At 42.5% G+C, this 16,416-nt stretch overlaps 1 protein-coding gene across 2 annotated transcripts in view; it reads left to right on the plus strand.

Annotated features, from left to right (window-relative positions):
• Positions 1-16,416, plus strand: part of ppp2r3a (protein phosphatase 2, regulatory subunit B'', alpha) — a 61,690-nt gene that overhangs the window by 12,290 nt on the left and 32,984 nt on the right. For both annotated transcript variants that reach the window (XM_053507393.1, XM_053507394.1), the window contains one exon: positions 2,698-2,742. The gene's annotated coding sequence lies outside the window, so the exon portion shown is untranslated. The remainder of the gene's footprint in view (positions 1-2,697; positions 2,743-16,416) is intronic.

The raw sequence follows: 16,416 nt of genomic DNA on the forward strand, positions 1-16,416 counted from the left end.
CTCCCCGTGCTTGCTGGGTTTCCTCCGGGTAATCTGGTTTCATCCCACAGTCCAAAGACATGCAGATTAGGCTAACTGCCGTTCCCAAATTGCCCGAAGTGTGTGAGTGTGTGAATGAGTGTGTGCCCTGCCATGGATTGGCATCCTGTCCAGGGTGTACCCCGCCTCGTGCCCTAAACCTGCTGGGATAGGTTCCAGGCCCCGCGACCCTGAATACTTAAATGTTTTGATTGTTTTTATATGCAAAAAATATGATTATAGTGTTGGAAATTGGTAATATTGGTAATATTTCTGGGTGGATGGAACGGATTATCTACATTTACATTACTTCCTATGGGACAATGGGTTTCACACTACAAAGTTTCACCTTAAAAACTCGCCTCCAAGACAGGTTGAATTCATATGTCGTGGTACCGCTGTACTTCTGTCATCCTTTAATGTCAAGTTTATTGACCTGGTTAAATGTTTCAATATATAAATCGTGATCTGTGTGTGTGTGTGCACGCACGTGTGTGTGTATGTGTGTGCACGCACGTGTGTGTGTATGTGTGGGTGTTTAATGACCTGTTTATTTAATTAAAGTGATTAGAGTATGGGATTTGACAGATTATAATTACAGCACATCATTGTAATGAGTGTAATTATGGAATATGACATACAGAGCGTGTGTAGTTGAAACTGATACCCTGGGGTGTGTGTGCGTGCGCGTGTGTGTGTGTGTGTAAGCGAAAGAGAAATAATTATCCGTTATCTAGTGTTTTGACCTTGGTTTCTCTAATAATAATTAAATTCTTATTTAAATTAAAGCACATCATATCCGTGTGTTTTTTTTTGCTGTAATTCTTTCGGGTGTGTCCCAAATACCTCAATACTCCTACACTGAGCACACATATCCACTACATACACACTACATAAACAAATAGTTGTTCCACCGAACGATACGAGAGTTTTACGTAGTGCGCACTGCTTAGCATGTGAGGGTGAAAAGTGGGCTAGCCGGGTGTTTACCTGTGAAAAGCCGCTGACTTGGTAAAAGGGTGTATTTAGGATGGGTGTAACAGGGTGTGTGTTCATCTGCTGTAATCCTCCCATGAGACTTGAGCAACAATTACACACACACATACATAAATTGTTATTCTGAGCTGAGTGTTGTGGGGAATTTAGTGTGATTACAGACTTTCACTGTTGTAACGTTAACAATAAGTGCTCGCTTAGCGCTGACGTTCTCCTCTGAGGATTAGCGTAGTAGAACCTTGCGCAAGGCTCAGACCAGCGACGTTCCTCACTTCTTCATTAAAACACTGAGTGTGCCTATGGACTCGTAGATGGAAATGTCAGGGCCAGAGTGTGTGTGTGTGTGTGTGTGTGTGTGTGTGTGTGCATGGCTTGACCTAATATGGAAATTAAGCCATGAGTGGGTGTGTCTTTTCAATAGTGGTGGTCTTTGAGTAAATATATGGAAATCAGTGAATATCCATTGTTTCCATTTCTATATAGAAGCAGCTTGTCATAGCTTTAAACCCCAGGGAAGAACGTGGGTGTGTCCTTGAGTTGATCGATACATACATGGAAATTGAAGTGTATTGGAATGTGTGTGTCCTTAGGGAGATACAGTATGTAGGAGCTATATCAGCCCTCCAAGTTGGGGTAACTTTGTCTCCATGTATAGAAGTGAGAGTGTATCTGAGAGTGTGTGTGTATGAGTTTAAATATGAACATGGGAGGGGGGCGTCCTGAGCCCATAAAAGGACATGGGAGGAGCCCTGAGTGTGTGTACCTTTGAGTCTATATATGGACATGGGAGGAGCTTTGTAAGGGTGTGGCTTAAAGTTTTAGAAATTCATCTGAAGGCCTGTCATTTAAATTAATGTGTGTGGCTTTAAAACCATAGACTGGCTGGACAGAATTTAACAAAACTTTGCCAAACTTTTGTATTCGCCTGAAATTAATCCTGCGCCATAAGTGAAACCAAAGTGTTAAGTAGAAGTGAAGTTATGTGCCGTTTTGTGCCAGATTATAGACGCATGTTTTTACAGCGTACTACGCATGCGTCAAACTGTGGGCGCGTCTTAAATCGACCGCTGGACAGAATTTAATGTAGTACTTTTTAAGTTTAATCTGCACCATCAGTGAATCTAAATGTGGAGTAAAAGTGATGTTATGAACAGTTATGTGTGGGATTTAATAATCTACTGTAAAATAATCTACTAATGCGCTACTGTCTCAATGTAAACAAACACCTGCACCAATAGATATTAATTAGAAAAGATAAAGTGAATATTTTGACTGGGATTAGTTCATATTTCCACTTTGGCTGAAATAACAGCGCTGAAGTGGTATAAGTGAATTTTAACACGCTGGAGTGGTTTTAAGACAAAACTTCATCTTTATCTGATCAACATGTACGTGGGCTTCAAACTAAAATAATAATATCACGGATAACATTAAAAGTGATCAGCTTATTTTTTACTTTAAACCTTAACTATTTCTACATACTCTTTAGCATCAATGACGTGTACTAACACTAGTATAGTGTGTAAGAGAGCAGAAGTGGGTGGTTGTGTCTCTTCAGCCAACAGAGGGGCGGGGTCTGTGGGAGATGTGTTCAGCTAAAATGCCTAGATGTGTTAAAGCTAAAATTTGCTGAACATTTGATGCCTTTATATTAACGATTTCTGTATTTTTTTTTTTTCACAGAAGTGAAGATGAAGCTCGGCACCAAGCTGTTAGACGTCTGAGCAGGTAAAGCACCCGGCCTCTCAGGATCTGTTCTGTTCTTTAATCCTTGTGTCCTTTTGGACAAGTCTATATACAGTATGTCACATTTCACTTTGCATTACACAGAACTCTTAAAACTAAACTAAAAACCAAACGGTATATTTCTGCACTAAACTGCAGGCTATCAGGCTTCCATGACGTTTGTTGGACTGCACTCAAAACTCATCAGTCCGGGTGGCTTGGTGTGTGTTTCATATTGGCCCTGACTCATGTGGGTGTGTGTGAGACACACACACACATACACACACACACACACACATTTGAAGGAGAGGGGAAAAAAGTCCTCGTCTGATGGGAAATTTCTCACAAGTGAGGTAACTCTCATATTTGGGATATTCCTCTTTATAGGAAACACACACACACACACACACATACACACACACACACACACACAGATACACAGATACACTTTCAAAGGAGATCCTTTCCCGTTAAGAAAGACATCCCCACACACGAACACACAGAGTGAAAGATGAGACACTAATACGCGGCTTTGTCTGCAGTGTGCTCTTTGTGTTCAAACCCGCCGTTGTTTTGAAGCGTCTGTCTGCGCAGACGAGGCCGTTCTGTGATTTCAGTTTAATAACGCTGCGTCTCTGGTTTAACAGTCGGACGTCGTGCCTCAGTAATAACGACTTTTTATCCTCCAGATGGAAACATGATTAGCCGTGAGATTTTACTCTGCTTTATACAGCGCTTTACCCTTTACCTATATATATATATATATATATATATATATATATATATATATAAGGAGCTCATGCGATCAGAAGCTCAGAAGGTTTCAGAGGCACTCTGGGTCACCGGGATTTTTAGTCTTTAACGAATAAAAAGTCTTTAAAATCACAGCTTCTGCTTTTACTCGTCTAACACGCGGCCTAGCTAGTTAGCTTGCTTTTGCTAATCTTGTGCGAATCCAACATAAGGCTCCTGAAACTCCCTCGCCTAAATTAACCTCACACTTCCAGGCGACGTAGTGGCAAGTGTTAATTTTTTAAGCTTGCATGTGACATAGTGGTGTGGCTTCAGTAACGTCTACTTTTAAACTGTTTTTTACTGTTTTTAGCTAGTTAACTTTAGGAGTTAGATACAGCTATGGGGGAGAAAACCCCTGGAAGGGTTAGCTAGCTCTTGCTGTTCTGCCACAAAATCGAGACAAACTGCTTATCGTTCACTAGTGCATGCGTTAGAATAAAGCTAATTAATAGCATCGACATGTTAGCATCTAACCGGGTAATTGCAAACGTCGGTCACTGACCCGAACACTAATAGAGCGGAAACATAAGTCCCAGAGGATTGTGGGGGAAAAAGCTTTAATGCTATGTTTGACTGAGAGACCAAAACACACTTAATGGCTTTATGTAACTAGCACACACACACACACACACACATACACACACACACACACACTATTATTTTTGTTTTGTGAGAAAAGGCACTAGGGCAGTGGTGGCTCAGTCGGTTAAGGCTGTGCGTTACTGGGTTACTGATCGGAAGGTCGGGGGTTCGAGCCCCAGCATCGCCAAGTTGCCACTGTTGAGCCCTTGAGCAAGGCCCTTAACCCTATATGCTCCAGGGGCGCTGTAAGCTGGCTGACCCTGCGCTTTGACCCCAGTTTCCTAATTGGGATATGCGAAGAAGACATTTCACTGTGCTGTAAAGTACATGTGACAAATAATTGAATATTCTATTCTTCTCCCCGAGGCGCAGAGATAAAGACGCCTGTGATTTGGGACGCAGCCACCTGGTTTTGTCTAGCTAGCTAATACTGCTTGCTAAATAGTGAGCATATTTCATTTTGTCGCAAATTAGTGTTCAGTACTGTACTGTGTGGTTTGTGACACAGCCAGTGATTAAAAAGTGTTACACTCCAGCCTGTTTCATCAGATTTAGCGTCATATGGACTTTCCTTGGTATGAGATGTAGCCACAAACCCTGCCTGGTGTTGTCATGGTAACCAGCTAACTTCATCATAAATTGTAAACGTACAGATGACATTGCTTGCTAATTTCCAGGCGTGGTTTATTACTTTTACAGATTACTGTGTTAGCATGCGTGCTTTTAAGTAGAGACTACAAATTTTAGGCCTTAAATGTTAACCCCATCTAGTGTGGTACACGGTAGCATAGCATAGATTTGAAACAAGGCGGTAACAAGTTTAGTTGCTATGCTAACAGATAAACATTTTTTGCGCAGCACCTAGCTAAACGCTTAGCCAACACAGCTAGCACCATTTGCTAAATAGTGAGGGTGGTGTACTGTTTTAATAAACTCTGTTAAGTACAGTAGCATGCGATTTGGGACGCAGCCCATGTCTGTGTGTGGATCGATGTAATTAGAGAGTTTGGAATAAATAAATCCAGACTATAAATTGTCCCTCTTTCTGCTCATAAACTGGAGTCGTGTCCCAAAATGGTTAGCGTTAGTATGTATTAGAAAGGACGACCAGGTCCCATAATGAAACACACTAATACACAGCACTGGTTCCAGAGCGGCTGGCTCACACACACACACACACACACTACTGGAGAAAATACACCTGCTGCCTACACTGTGCTAATGAAACACAGTCGCGTGGCCTGATTCTGAACAGGAGCGCTAACGGCTAACGGCCGTGTGGAAGATGAAGGCTGGTGGTGCGGCAGGATTTAATTTTCCCACATGAGCTGTTTATCATCGAATCCCTCACTCTCAGAACAGCTCACTACGCTTCCACTGCTTCTGTCTTTGTCTCTTTCTTCTCTTTTCTTTCAGTGTGTCTGTATTGTTTTTTCTTTCTTATGGCTTTTATACTTTTTCTTTATCTCTCTGATCTTAGCTCATTCATGCAATTCTTTCTTTTTTCTTTGTTTCTTTTTGGTTAAAGTCTTTTTAATTTGTTTGCCTTTTTGTATTTCTTTCTTTATTCCTTTAACCTTAGCTCATACCCACATTAACATTCAGTCCTTCTTTCTATAATTCATTCTGTCTTTTCTTCTTCTTTTCCCTTAATCATTTTCCTCTTAGCGTACCGTTGTCGGCTCATTATCACAGCTCAGGTTGTAAATCTCAGGTTGAAACCAGTCTGCATCTCTCTCTCTCTCTCTCTCTCTTACTCTCACTTACTCTCTCTCTCTGTCTCTCTCTGTGGTGTTATGATTTAAAGACCTGCGCTCCTGTGCGGTGAGTGTTCGCAGTCGTTAGCGTGTTTGTAACTGTCTATGTAACGAGCTGAGTTAATTACAGTGTCGGTTTGGATGCCGGTGCTGCGTCTAAGCGAGGGGCTGATTAGGGTTGGGCTCGTTATGTTCTTGCTGCAGTGGGACTTGTTCTGACTTGACCTCCACCACCACCAACAGCAGCAGCCACTCAGCACTGAGGGAACGATAAAGGCAGAGTTATTCTGGATAAACTCTATGATCCTGATAACTGGTTTATAAAATCAGGGATGAAGTTACTGAACAGGTGATGGATATTAAGGTATGCAGTATGGTTATTAAGATAAGGATTGAAGTAAGGATTGGATTAATGAGGTGAAAGATGGGTTTATTGATTTAGAGGAGTGGTGTTACTGAGGTAGATAATGAGTTTATTAAGATAGAGAGGGAGAGAGTGGTTATAGAGGTAAAAAATGGGGTTGCTAAGATATAAAGTGGGATTGGGAACGAGGAAGTGAAGTTATTGTTGTGGAGGATGAGATAACTGAGGTAGAGAGTGGGGTTCTTACAGTAGATGATGGGGTTATTGAGGTAGATATGGGCTATTGAGGTAGAGGGTGATGTTATTAAAGTAGAGAGTGGGGTTATTGAGGTAAAGAGTGGGTTATTGAGGTAGAGAGTGGGTTATTGGGGTAGAGAGTGGGGTTATTGAGGTAGAGAGTTTGGGGTGCATTGAGGTAGGGAGTTTGGGGTACATTGAGGTAGAGAGTGGGTTATTGAGGTAGAAATTGGGGTTATTGAGGTAGAGAGTGGGGTTATTGAGGTAGAGAGTGGGGTTATTGAGGTAGAGGGTGGATGTATTGAGGTAGAGAGTTTGGGGTGCATTGAGGTAGAGAGTGGGGTTATTGAGGTAGAGAGTGGGGTTATTGAGGTAGAGAGTGGGGTTATTGAGGTAGAGAGTGGGGTTATTGAGGTAGAGAGTTTGGGGTGCATTGAGGTAGAGAGTGGGGTTATTGAGGTAGAGAGGAGGTTATTGAGGTAGAGAGTGGGGTTATTGAGGTAGAGGGTGGATGTATTGAGGTAGAGAGTTTGGGGTGCATTGAGGTAGAGAGTGGGGTTATTGAGGTAGAGAGTGGGGTTATTAAGGTAGAGAGGAGGTTATTGAGGTAGAGAGTGGGGTTATTGAGGTAGAGAGTGGGGTTATTGAGGTAGAGAGTTTGGGGTGCATTGAGGTAGAGAGTGGAGTTATTGAGGTAGAGAGGAGGTTATTGAGGTAGAGAGTGGGGTTATTGAGGTAGAGAGTGGGGTTATTGAGGTAGAGAGTTTGGGGTGCATTGAGGTAGAGAGTGGGGTTATTGAGGTAGAGAGTGGGGTTATAGAGGTAGAGGGTGGATGTATTGAGGTAGAGAGTGGGGTTATAGAGGTAGAGAGGTAGGGGTGCATTGAGGTAGAGAGTGGGGTTATAGAGGTAGAGAGTTTGGGGTGCATTGAGGTAGGGAGTTTGGGGTGCATTGAGGTAGAGAGTGGGTTATTAAGGTAGAAATTGGGGTTATTGAGGTAGAGAGTGGGGTTATTGAGGTAGAGAGTGGGGTTATTGAGGTAGAGGGTGGATGTATTGAGGTAGAGAGTTTAGGGTGCATTGAGGTAGAGAGTGGGGTTATTGAGGTAGAGAGTGGGGTTATTGAGGTAGAGAGGAGGTTATTGAGGTAGAGAGTGGGGTTATTGAGGTAGAGAGTTTGGGGTGCATTGAGGTAGAGAGTGGGGTTATTGAGGTAGAGAGGAGGTTATTGAGGTAGAGAGTGGGGTTATTGAGGTAGAGGGTGGATGTATTGAGGTAGAGAGTTTGGGGTGCATTGAGGTAGAGAGTGGGGTTATTGAGGTAGAGAGTGGGGTTATTAAGGTAGAGAGGAGGTTATTGAGGTAGAGAGTGGGGTTATTGAGGTAGAGAGTGGGGTTATTGAGGTAGAGAGTTTGGGGTGCATTGAGGTAGAGAGTGGAGTTATTGAGGTAGAGAGGAGGTTATTGAGGTAGAGAGTGGGGTTATTGAGGTAGAGAGTGGGGTTATTGAGGTAGAGAGTTTGGGGTGCATTGAGGTAGAGAGTGGGGTTATTGAGGTAGAGAGTGGGGTTATAGAGGTAGAGGGTGGGTGTATTGAGGTAGAGAGTGGGGTTATAGAGGTAGAGAGGTAGGGGTGCATTGAGGTAGAGAGTGGGGTTATAGAGGTAGAGAGTTTGGGGTGCATTGAGGTAGGGAGTTTGGGGTGCATTGAGGTAGAGAGTGGGTTATTAAGGTAGAAAGTGGGGTTATTAAGGTAGAGAGTGGGGTTATTGAGGTAGAGAGTGGGGTTATTGAGGTAGAGAGTGGGGTTATTGAGGTAAAGAGTGGGTTATTGAGGTAGAGAGTGGGGTTATTGAGGTAGAGGGTGGATGTATTGAGGTAGAGAGTTTGGGGTGCATTGAGGTAGAGAGTGGGGTTATTGAGGTAGAGAGTGGGGTTATTGAGGTAGAGAGGAGGTTATTGAGGTAGAGAGTGGGGTTATTGAGGTAGAGAGTGGGGTTATTGAGGTAGAGAGTTTGGGGTGCATTGAGGTAGAGAGTGGGGTTATTGAGGTAGAGAGGAGGTTATTGAGGTAGAGAGTGGGGTTATTGAGGTAGAGGGTGGATGTATTGAGGTAGAGAGTTTGGGGTGCATTGAGGTAGAGAGTGGGGTTATTGAGGTAGAGAGTGGGGTTATTAAGGTAGAGAGGAGGTTATTGAGGTAGAGAGTGGGGTTATTGAGGTAGAGAGTGGGGTTATTGAGGTAGAGAGTTTGGGGTGCATTGAGGTAGAGAGTGGAGTTATTGAGGTAGAGAGGAGGTTATTGAGGTAGAGAGTGGGGTTATTGAGGTAGAGAGTGGGGTTATTGAGGTAGAGAGTTTGGGGTGCATTGAGGTAGAGAGTGGGGTTATTGAGGTAGAGAGTGGGGTTATAGAGGTAGAGGGTGGGTGTATTGAGGTAGAGAGTGGGGTTATAGAGGTAGAGAGGTAGGGGTGCATTGAGGTAGAGAGTGGGGTTATAAAGGTAGAGAGTGAGGTTATTAAGGTAAAGGGTGGTGTTGTTAGCAATAGGTAGTTTTGCGGTAAAGAGTATGGTTATTGAGGTAAAAAGTAGAGTTATAGAGGTAGAGATTTGCGGTATTGGCGTATAACGTTGGGATTAATAGAATATAAAGTGGAGGTTTTGTGGTAGAGAGCGGTGATATTTGAGTAGAGGGTGTGGTTATTAAGGTGAAGGGCCGGGTTATTATGGTGGAGGATGTGATTATTGGTATTGGGGTCATTAAGGTGGGGGTAGGGTAAATGAGGTAGAGAGTAGTGTTATTAAGTGTGGTGGGGTAATTGCAGTAGACAGTCTGGTTATTGAGGTAGAGAGTGGGGTAACTGAGGTAGTGGTGTCCTGTAGATGATTGTTTTCACTGGTGTCATGACCATGGCCTGGTGTTCTAGAGTGATACAGGATGCACACACTTCCTGTTGACGTCCAATGTCCTGTTGACTATCATTAAATTCACCAACAAGAGGCACAGACTTATGGATAGAGCACAGCTGTGTGTGTGTGTGTGTGTGTGAGAGAGAGAGAACAGCTGGTCTTTTCAGTCGTTTCGCCTGATGAATTGGTTTGGCTGATTTTGAATATGGGTAATTTGGGACTTTTTCAGTCCACGGTTTAAATGATTAAGATGACATCCAGCTTCCAGTGCATCCCTGGCACACACACACACACACACACACACACACACACACACACACACACACACACTATAGAGAGAAGTAACTCAGAAGTTCATTAATCATTTGAAAATGCTGCCATGTAACTGATTATACTTGAATGTCATCAAATGACACTTTGCTAGCAAATAGATGATAATAATAAAAATAACAAATAGCTGAGCCGCTAGTTAGTTGGCATATTAAAACAATCCCGCTGGAGGACACAGCATTTGTGATTGTTGGATGTGTTGTGTTTGGCGAGTGATGCATGCCCCGCGGGTACGACTGCTTTGTTTATTTACCCTGATTTTGAGTCCTGGTAGCTAAACCTGGTAGTGCATTTTTGGAGACTGGTGCAACTCCAAATGTTACTCTGGGGAACAGTTTAGCGGTGCAGGTGTTGACATTGCTGTATGTGTGTGTGTGTGTGTGTGTGTGTGTCTCAGTCTATGGTAAGGGGAGGGAATGTCTCATAGTTTCCCCTCGTATGAAACCCGAGCCGATGTGGAGCTGGAGGAAACGCTTGCGTGGACGTTTCAGGAAAACATCAGAGTCAGCTGATAATTGCACGTCTAAAAGTCCGCTGGAAAAGGCAGTGTAGAGAGCAGATCGTTTTAGCCGCCACCACGCCGCCATGTTTCTGCTGTAATGACTGTGTATTGGTGTAAAACCCATTATTTTCTGTCTTCTTGTTTGGCCTCCAGTCTGAACCAGTCTCCAGCTTATGGTATAACTGTGGTAGGAAATGCAGCCAGGCCTCTTTATGACAAAACCAAATACATGTGTATACCGTTATAGAATGAATAAACATAAGGAGTAAAAAACAAATTCCACATGAAATGATGGTGATGCTTTCAAGGGATGCTTTTATCATACTCTTATTTAGAAAAGAACTGTTAAATTATTTCTCATACGTTGTGTATTATACACATCTTTTATTATATGCTCATGCTCCCAGAGCCACTCTTTTACACTCTTGTTGTTGGTCTTTCGGCCGCTCCCGGCAGGGGGTCGCCACACTGGACCATCAGGTCCGCACCTACAAGCTTGGCACAGGTTTTACTCCGGATGCTCTTTCTGACGGAACCCTCCCATTTTACTCTGGCTTGGGATCGGCAGTGTTTGGGAATCAAACCAGGGCCTTCCGCATGGCAGGCGAAACACCTACCACTGAGCCACCAGTGCCCTTCCACCATTGCCCTTCCAGGGTCCTAGAATATGCCCTGTGGCATCATGGAAGAAAAACTCCACAGATGTGATGACCTGGTGGTTCAGTACATTCAGGTGGTCAGCTGACTTCATTTTATTGCCCCATACCGTTACTGAGTCTAGACCTGAGTAACTAATCAACCCCAGATCATAACACTGTCTCCAGAGGCTTGTACAGTGGACACTATGCATGATGGGAGCATCGCTTCATGCGCTTTCACTCTTAAACACAGCTCTCATTTCATCTAGGGATTTATACTATGCAAATCCACCAAGTGTTTAAGTGATCTCTCATCACACTAATTCAGGATGTTTTTCTGACCATATTTCTTCTGTGAAGTTGAGGGTTCCTTCCGGGGTTTAATAATGTAAAGGACAGCTCTTAACACAATTCCAGTCATTTTAAATGTAGATGCAGGCAACTAATTTGACCCTTTTAAAACAGGGGACTAGTATCGGTGATGTTCTCAATTTTTGTGCCAGTTATTTTACTCTTAGTGACAATACTCTCTGTGGCCTTGCTCCAAGTCAGGTTTAAGCAAGTTCGTTCCTAGAGAGCCACAGTCCTGCAGATTCCAGCCCCAACCGTCAAAAGAAATACTCACCTGCCTGTAGCCTTAGTAATCCTGAAGACCTTGATTAGCTTGTTCAGGTGTGTTTGATTAGGGTTGGAGCTGAACTCTGCAGGATTGTGGCTCTCTAGGCCTGAACTTGGGAACCCCTGCTGTAAGTGGTGATACTCTAGGTGTCGTTATTCACAGTGATGATACTGTCAGTGGCGTTACTTTGAGTAGTCATACTTTCAGTGATGATACTCTTAGTGGCGTTACTCTCAGTGGTGATATACGTGTTGGCAATATTCTCGGGGGAGATACTCACCAGTCCGCAGTCTGCACAGAAACACTCCTGAGAACATCTAAAGGTGAACATGGAGTTATGACTACTACAGTATTTTGAAAATGTTTTTCTTAAACATAATAAAATGCTGATAATAATCAGAAGGAGAGCCTGAACTGAGTTAGCGCTACGCTTATGAACTCCGCTCTGCATGAAGTGTCGCTCTGAGCTCTTTGTTTAAATGTGGTGGTTTTGGGGTGTAAATATTTACAAGGTGTGATGGAGCTGAAGCTTACGGCTGTTAACTGCACACTAACAGCACTTCAGAGCTCGAGCCCTACAGCACTTCACCGGTTCTTGCTGTGTGCTTTTCGTTCTGAAACCTGAGCCGTAATGTGGGCAGTTTTATCAGCTGTTAATTCCCTTCAGGAGCTGATGCGTTCTGAACGTGAACGCTTCACACTGTTTAGCTGATTTATGCGTCAGTGAGAGATGGCTAACTGTGATTAAGCACAACTGGGAGACTTTAGAGCGAGTCCGCCTCAATCAGAATGCCGTTTCCTCTGACTCCTTACCTAGTATAAATCATTAGCATAAACATGAGAGGCATTTTAATGATCATAATTTATGGAGTCACCATATGTGCTGTGGAGAGAGCGAGAGAGCGAGAGAGAGAGAGCGAGAGAGAGAGGGAGAGAGAGAGAGAGAGAGGGAGAGAGCGTCAACTCAATAACCAGAACCATGCCTGGGCTGTTAGTCAGCATTAAAGCAGCAGTGGTGGGGGAGGGGCTAATTACAAAGATTGTATTTAAGAAATCTCATTTGCATAATTATACATTGGTATGCAATGTACAGTATAATAGTATCAAACAGATGATGTAAATGTACAGCAAGTGTTCACCATTATAGGAAAGATAGAAAGGACTGATCAAAAAAAAGATTTATCAAATTTGTTCATTAAATAGAGCGTCTTCAATGTAATTAGGCTTCATTAGCATGAAATTAATCATAGTAGACATCAAATTAGCGTAATAAATCACTTATTATATATGATAAAAAAGTCTGATTTATTAGCCTTAAAGGTTCCATTTTTATTATTTCTTTAAAAAGTAATAAAAAGTGTCAGATAATGCATTTATTTTTATTTCTTTAACTTCCCTGGGGAGGGGCTCTCCTTATGTGAGGTCACAATGGGAGGAAAATCTACTGCAGGCAAATCCGATGTGTGTGTTCTCAAATCTGATCTGAGTGTCCACACTGTTAACTGAAAGCGATCGGATGCGATTTGACTTGGTTCCCAAATCTGATACATTGTTGACCTACCTGCAATGGTTGCTATGGTAACAACGACAGAGCTCCTCTGTCCAGGGAATATTGTTATTCATGTCCATACTTTATTAAGCCAACAAAATACACACTAATCTCCTCTGAACAGTTAATATTGAGATGTATATCTGCTACTTCTGCTCTGTAAAGCTTCAGTACGGCTCTAATCTGAGGTGCTGTTTGTTGGGCACCGCGCCCTTAAAGTTAGGCAGAGAAGAGTGCTCCTTTAACATGTAATTATTTACCATAATAATTATTTATTTCAATAATTAAATAAAGTAATTTAGTCACAATATTCCGCTGTATTTCTTAATATAATTTATTTGCAAAAAAAACAGTAAAAATCTAAACTGTTTAAAAAATCGTACATGTTTGTATACGCGGGGCGCCGGGCAAACGAGTGTCTGTGTAGGCATGTTATTTTTAAAAAGCATGTGATTTGAGGCTGAGCTTTAATTGGATTTTTTCAAATTATCCTTGGGACCGAGCACTGTGAGCCCCGCGACCCTCTCACTTTTGTTCTTAGCGAATCAATATATAAGTTTTTAAATATTTGGCCTCATGTGTTTGAAACATTCTCAATGAGTTTTATTAATGGTCAGCAGATTGTTAGTTAATGTATTGAATAGTGATTGATGTGGAAGCACCTAAATATGAGAGAAAATTCTGTAACTTCTTGGCAAAAAATACCCCTTCGCAAGGCGATCGGACGAAAAAAGAAAAAAAGGTAAAGAGCTTTGATCAGATCGACCTGATCTTCTAATTAAGCAGCAGGCAAGTGATCGCGGCCGAGCCTTCACTCTGTGCTTTTCCAGCATTTCTTATGGCTATTTACAGGCGATTATTAAAAGTTTAATTTAAATTTGGTTTGCGCCCCCCAGCCGCCACTGCAGGTGACTCTAAATGAACTTCTCCTCTGCAGCAGAGCTCAGTTTTGGTCTTGCTTTCCTGGGAAGGTCTTCATGAGAGACAGTTTCATCATCATGGAGCTTGATGGGTTTTACAAACGCACTCGACACGATACTGTTCTTGCAACAAGAAGGTGTGTCTAGACTTTTGACTCCTGGGATAGGCTCCAGGCCCACGCGACCCTGAATACAGAATAAAGCGGTATAGACGATGTGAGAGTAAGTGATTGATTTCTGTTAGAAGGGGTTCAGCTGGGAGTGAGCCTTGGGTTCAGGGGATCATTAAAGTAAACAAAGTTTAACCTGCTCTTGCATGCTTGTAGTAACAAAAACCGAACACACCCACCCTCTTTGATGACATGTTTACTGAAGTATACATCACTACATAATTAGTGTGCGATTTGGGACGTAGCCACTGTACTGCAGTAACCATGTGTGTGTGTGTGTGTGTGTGTGTAAAACTGGATAAACATGCAGAGGGAAGGCAAGCTGATCATCATCTTGTCCAAGTGTGAAACATTTATATGGAAAGGCATTCTCAAAATCACGTGTAAGTGTGAGAGAGAGAGTGTGTGTGTGTGTAAGGCCAGGACTGAAGGTTGAGGTGTGTGTTTCCTGGCAGGTCGAGTCACCGAGGCACCATGGTGGTGTTTATCCATCACTCTGACGCCTGAACGCTTTATCACCCGACTGACGAATGCGAGTTAACGTGGCTCATGTTACAGCACACATCACTCACTCTATTCCACTTATTATAGTCATCCATCAGACAACCGTCCATCTAGTACACACACCACACACACACCACACACAGCTCCGTGCCAGCTATGGGCTTCCGTCTGTGGCAGACTTAACAGAGCTTTTGTCTTTTGCTTAGCGATTATTTTACATTAAACGTTACTCCTGCAGGAAACACACACATGCTGCGTTCAACTGAAACACGAAACCTCAGAGTAGGAACATGAGGAAAGATCCCAGGACTTGGGGATTCCTACTTGTTTCCTCAACCTTGAGTTCTCGTGATGAAACTCACCATACCGACAGTAACACTGACCGCACAGTTTACTGTCCCAAGGAGCTCGCTGCTAACAAAAGACGAACGTGAAGGAGTCCAAAGATTTTATTACTTCGGATGCTTTTTGTTTCTGTGGCTGAATTGAGCTAAAAAAATCCACCTCATTTAAGATAGTTTTGCTCATTTACTCAGGCTTGTTTAATATTCAAGCCAAGTTTGCTCAGTGCAAAGTTGATTTAGCTCCACCTACAAAACACAAGGAGAGCTGAAAATGACAAAATAACATCTAAAAGGTAGAAGAGCACAAAACGTCCAGTAATGCAGCTCAGCCACTGCAGTGCATCAGCTCCCACAGAGAAACACGAACCCCTGCTGCTTATATAAGGTGCCATTACTTAATCATCCTAATTGTATAGCAAGTCTTAAATCTGAAATAAAAAACTCGCCAAATGTGCATTATTATATGTAAGGAAAATGTCTTCAAACTCAGAAGCGAGACATAAGACATGAGCAATTCTCCGGTTAACTGGATGTTCATGAAGGCCGCAGTTTGGTGTTTTAGGTTGGATGGATTTCTGCTAATAGGAGAGACTCCATGACAAAAGTGAGGAAAGTGATTTAACAGTGGCTCTGTAGGGAGCTTGGCCCAGATTTTGGGGTTTTCCAGGTCGATGGTTTGGAAGTAAACCAGCACAGAATTCTGTGGCTGCTGCCAGATAGACTCGCTCACTCTCTCTCTCCGTCTCTGATGTTCCTCTGTGTAAACAGCATGCAGAGGGATCTGCAGATTAGATAACTCTGTGTGTGTGTGTGTGTGTGTGTTTCAGCTAGAGACCCTGTAGGCTGTTTGTTTTTGGTTCTAATTACACTACACACACACACACTGTGGGCTTTAGCTGAACGCTAATTAAGCCTTGATGTGCAAACCCACTGATCATTATAGACCTGTAGGTGGCGCTGCCTCAGGGGCAGAATGAAATAATAACTGACACACTTCTACCCTCATATTCCTCTAAATATATTTCTATTAACACCACTTGCAAGCTAGCTACCTGAATTGTTGTTAGTTAGCATTAACTAGCCTAAAACTAGTTAATGTTACCCAAAACTCAACAAACTAATTTTAGCTATCAAAAGAATGTATAGTTCATGTATTTGAGCTTACCTAGAATTTAATTTTAAACATCAGTACTGATTATTATGAATAATATCTATCTATCTTGCTAGCCACATAGCATTATCTAAAAACAGAATTTTGCTAGCCATCTGGGTACATTTTTAGTTTTACGTGCCAGTTTTTAGGAATGTTTCTCGATAACACGAACCACACAGGTATCTTATAACACAGCCAGCATGAACAGTGTGTATTATTTCTATTTCTAAAAGTTTGCTTTACTATTCACAAATATTTATAGGAACCTAAAGCGAACATGCTAGTATAACTTACTAGCGAGAGTA

The sequence above is a fragment of the Clarias gariepinus genome, chromosome 11 (genome assembly GCF_024256425.1).
Source record: "Clarias gariepinus isolate MV-2021 ecotype Netherlands chromosome 11, CGAR_prim_01v2, whole genome shotgun sequence".
In the NCBI taxonomy this organism is placed as follows: domain Eukaryota; kingdom Metazoa; phylum Chordata; class Actinopteri; order Siluriformes; family Clariidae; genus Clarias; species Clarias gariepinus.